General features: G+C 43.0%; 1 pseudogene; it reads right to left on the reverse strand.

Moving 5' to 3' along the window:
• Positions 1 to 4436: 4436 nt before the first annotated feature.
• Positions 4437 to 4596, reverse strand: LOC130296043 (U2 spliceosomal RNA; annotated as a pseudogene).
• Between the last annotated feature and the right edge of the window lie 571 nt (positions 4597 to 5167).

Raw genomic sequence — 5167 nt, forward strand, 5'->3', positions numbered from 1 at the left:
CACGTGGGCATGAGTTCAGGCGAGATGGATAGCTTCTGATTCTGATCATAGACTAAGAAATGGGTCTATTTACTAAAGATAACACGGCATAGAGGTAGGACCAGAATGGAATGCAGAATAAAGAAAATAGCGCCCCCTACTTGAGCTGAATTTTATTCTTTTGGCCTCTCTCAAGGGAGGGTTATGCAACTTAAAAAAATGTATAACACAAAGAGAGATACACAGCCGCACATCCACCATTTGTAATTTGATGTACTTGCTTCTCAGCATAATTTCAAAAACTAACAGGTTGTTAGTATACATTTTGATCAAAAAGTACATGCCCACTCGCCACGTCAAGGCCACCTCGTTAGAGTGGGTCCCTAACCTGACACTGGCGTAGCCCCCGGTGGCGACCACTGCCTCTGAGACCCCATGCCCAATGGGGGGAGCGACCCAGTGGCCAGGCAGCCCCACTACTGCCCGACCAAGCCCCTGGCTCTGGGCCACTCCACCCCACAGACAAAGCATCACAGAAACAATGGCCGACACAGAGAACCCCACCAGTATGAAACCTACCATGTGCTTACTGCCAGAGGGCTGGGAGAATGGTAGGAGGAAACCCTTATGCAGTTTCCTGCTAATTAAAAATGCCTGGGCCAAATGGGTGGAGTGGAGTGCAGGCTATGGAAGAAGGGAGAGACTACAAATGTACAACACAAAGAGATTAACACAGCCGCACACCCACCATTTGTAATTTGATCTACTTGCTTCTCAGCATAATTTCAAAAACTAACAGGTTGTTAGTATACATTTTGATCAAAAAGTACATGCCCACTCGCCACGTCAAGGCCACCTCGTTAAAAAAATTGATAGTCTATTCTCAATATCAGATAAGCTGGGGTTTGACTCTTGGTATTAGCTCCCAGCTACTAAAATTGAGCTGTACATGTAAAAGAGATGTGAAACATTGGTCAAATGACTTTCCCCAATTAGTTTCTATGCAGAAGTGACTAGAAAGGTCTGAATGAGGAGTCTTCTAAATTCAACCCTCTCTGGCTTGTGCGGAATAAATATGTATAACCTGCAACATCCTGTGTCGCATTTCAACACTGAAGTATTATGGATGTGCAGGGGTAAAATTTTTCTCTCTTTGCTGCCACCACTGGTGAGGTATAGGTGAAAAAGTTGGTCACATGATTTTCCCAAGTTAGTTTCTATGCAGAAATGACTAGAAAGGTCTGAAGGGGGCATCTCCTAAGTCCAACCCTCTCTGCCCAGTAGGCTGGAACTAAACCAATTCTATTTGACCTAGCTTAGGCTAGATGTGCCTGTCTGCTCACTGCTGGTTCATGTAAGGAGAAGGAGGTTTTTGGCCTAGTCAGAAATAAGCTTAATAGGCTAAGAAATTGTCAAGAAATCTGGGTTAAACCTGTATAAATTGCTATTTTCTGTGTCACATTTTAACAATTGCATACACTGAATTATTATGAATGAGAGAAGGTTTACATTTTCCTTCTTTGCTTCCATCACAATAAATGTAAAAGATGTGTGGAACATTGGTCACATGATTTTCTCCATCTAGTTTCTATGCAGAAATTACTAGAAATGTCTGAGAGAGTCTCCTAAGTCCAACCCTCTCTGCCCAGTTCAGTTTGGTCTAGCTTAGGACAAATGTGCCTGTCTGCTCTCTGCCAGGTCACATGAGGAGAAGGAGGTTTTAGGCCTAGTCAGAAATCAGGCGATCCACAGAAGTACCAAGAGGGCTTACTTCTCCTGCAGTCCTCTTCTGTCTGCAACAGGCTCTTTCAACAGAGTGCAGAGCAAACAGATCAATGAAGTTCAATAGAACTGCATTGATCTATATGAGAAATCCAATGATTCCTCCTAAAAGTCCCCTAAGAGGACCAATTAAGTGTAGAATAAAAAATATACATGAAGCTTTAAAAACACACACATTAACCCCTTCCATATTAAAAATTCTAATCACTCCCCCTTTTCCATACAAAAAATATGTAAACATAATAAAAATAAACATCGCATGCAGAATTGTCAGAACTAATAAAATATTACATCATTTATCCTGTACGGTAAATAGTGTAAACATAAAAAGGTACCAAGCCCCAGAATTGGCCATTTTATTACATCATATCCCAGAAAAAAATTATGAGTGATGAATGAAGAAAAAAGTCTGATCAATACCAAAATGGTACTGATAAAAACTAAAGATCACGGCTCAAAAAAACTGAACGCTCATACAGCCCCATATACGGAAAAACACAAAAAGTTTTAGGGGTGAAAAACTGACAATTTAAAAACTATACAAATCTCATCGACCTTTAGAATCAAGATAACAGGTCAGTTTGGCCAAACAATGGTTAATGGTGTACATAAGAAACCCTTCCCAAATTTGCACCATTTTTTTTTAATTTTATTTCACCTCACACATTTTTTTTCAGTTTTGGAGGATATATTATTAAGTCATTAAAAAGTGCAAGTGGTACCGCAAAGAACAAGCCCTCATATGGGTCTGTAAACTAAGAAATAAAAGAGTTATGGCTATTGGAGGAAGAAATGAAAGTGCAGGATTTTGCTTTTTTATTTGACTATGCTACAGGGGCTGTACAGTTGGTGTAGTTCATAATATAGTGTCTGTACCTGTGTTTCATGGTGGACTCACAATTCTTCTGTGATTTTTGTCCCAATGTTTATTTTTAACAGGATACAAAATAAGTGTCAACTCAGCTTTTCCCAGGTTGCAGTGCGGCCCGAGACATTACATCACTAGTCAGGTGTTCAGAGGGAGCCTGTCTGCTTCAACGGATGGAGCAAACGCTGGGTGAGAGGAAGATCATTCCACAAGGAGCTGTAGTTTTGAAACAGTTGGAGGCACTCTGGTCAGAAAACACTGGTCTGTTGCATTGAAGGGATCACAGGTGTGTTTCAATGGGTGGGATGGCTGATGTGTAGGAGGGAGAAAAGTGACCTCACACTTACAAACAAGGAATTATGGGACAAAAACATATCAACAGTGTTATAGTAATCTCAAAACATAGCCATGTAGCCCCAAGACAAGCACAGATCCTTTCTAAACATGTCGATTACTGTCTGGCAGGTAAGTTCTAAAATCCCCTTATAGTAGAGAACCCCTTTAAGGGGTTAGGAAAACATAGCTACTTTCTTCCAAAAAAAAAAAAACAGCCCCATCCCTGTCCACAGGTGCCATGTGGTATTGCACCTCAGCTACATTCACTTTGATGGAATTAAACTGCAATACCATGAATAATCTGTGGACAGGGGTGGCGCTGTTTTTGGGAGAATGAAGGCATTCTTTTTCCCTATAAGGCATTCTTTTTCCCTTTCAGTTTAGACCCTGCAGTACTTAGATTAAAGGGGGGGGGGGGGGGGGTTCTCACCAGGGTGCCTCCAGCTGTTGCAAAACTAAATCTCCCCGGCATGCTGGGAGTTGTAGTTTTGCAACAGCTGGAGGAACCCTGTCTGGGAAACACTAGTCCAGCTATCTAAGAGCAAAACTGTACATTATAAGGAGTGTGATAGTACGGTCAGAATCATTCATTAGAATATGTTATCATGTCTATAAAGCACTTGTAGTGGGATTTTAATGTGTTATGGTGCGCCATCTGGTGGTGGATACTAGGTACAGTTGGCAAATGATATGTGTCCAATGCATAGTGATGTGTATTGGGGAGCGAAGTTCAAAAATTCAAATTTCTTACATAACTCTATCTTTTTTTTTTTATCTAAAGCCGAGGAACGTGCTCTCGATTCACCCAAAGTGCAAGAAAAAGTGCAAACGTGTTACACTAAAAAAACGTGCACAAAGGATGCGGTCTATCGCAAGCCCTTCTCCGATAGGAGAGAGGCCCCCCAACAAACCTTACCCTTCGCCTCCGGACCAAAAGGTACCTGCGAGGTTCCAGGTTCGATGTCCCTTTTTGCCGAAGCTACTAGGGGACCACAAATGCTCCCGGCATCCCCCTTGGCGTTAGCCAAGGTATCTGCCCGCAGAGCCGATAACGGTAGGTACCCTGCCAAAGCAGGAGTACCCGGGGTGTTTGCAGGGAGGTGCGGAACCTAATGGCCACACACACCTCCCCTAGACCGCCAGGAGGGACACCCAGAAGGGCTACCGCATCCTGACAAATCCTGTGAACACGCAAAAAGTGACACAGTGAGACAAAAAGAAATAAATAAGTGAATGTGTGCAGATATACTGCCCAGACATCCGGCCGGATCTATAAAAATTTCTCTGATCCTAGCCAGAAGGCCGGGAATCAAGAGGTGAGTGCCACAAGGTGAAGAGATTATGGTGCCCGTGCTTCAACTCAGTGAGCCCATCCTCCCAGTGAGTTTCGGCACCTCGGGGTCACCACTCCCCGAGGCACAAAAGTACCTCGGCTCTAGACCCTCTCAGCCTCATGGCGAGACCCGGAGGGAACAGGTCACATAGGGGCAGCCGTCGAGCTGATTCCTCAGAACCAGCCCCGGAAAGCCCTGGTACACCTGCATCCTCCATGCAGCACCCATCCCCACCAGCATGAAAACTGTTAAGAACAGATACTACACTTGATCTTAGCCAAAAGGCCGAGAAGCGATGTGAGGATCCGGATTGTCCACAACACTTTATGTTCCTGTTGAGTTGCTGCTACATTGTTACAAGCCGCAAAATGTGTTTCCTCTATTAAGTGCGCGTTCACACTGAGTAATTTAAGAGGAATTTACTCGAGTAATTCCTCTTGAATTCTCCGCTTAGAAATAATTAACATCTGCTTTGCCATTGACTTCAATGTATTTTACTCTGCACTGTTCACACTGCGTAAATTCCGCTCGCCGAATTCCGTTCCGCTAGAAGAAAGAACATGTTCAATCTTCTTGCGGAATATGCGAGCAGAAGTCCATTGAAATCAGAGGTAAATATTTTTCTGCTTGAAATCGTTTCCTCACGGAATTTGTGCGCAATTTGCGTGAAATTTGTGTGAAACTCGCGCAGAAATTCTGCACAAAATTTTTTTATAAAAAGGGAAATTCCAATTGGTGGTTGTAGTCCAGAAAAAAAACTGTTTCCTCCTATATACTGCGCCAAAAATTCGAGCAAATTTCGCACAAAAAAAAGTAAATTCTGCAGCGGAATTTTTATGTGAGGCTTCCTCTCCTATTCCTCAGTGTG

The sequence above is a fragment of the Hyla sarda genome, chromosome 11, assembly GCF_029499605.1.
Source record: "Hyla sarda isolate aHylSar1 chromosome 11, aHylSar1.hap1, whole genome shotgun sequence".
Taxonomy (NCBI): domain Eukaryota; kingdom Metazoa; phylum Chordata; class Amphibia; order Anura; family Hylidae; genus Hyla; species Hyla sarda.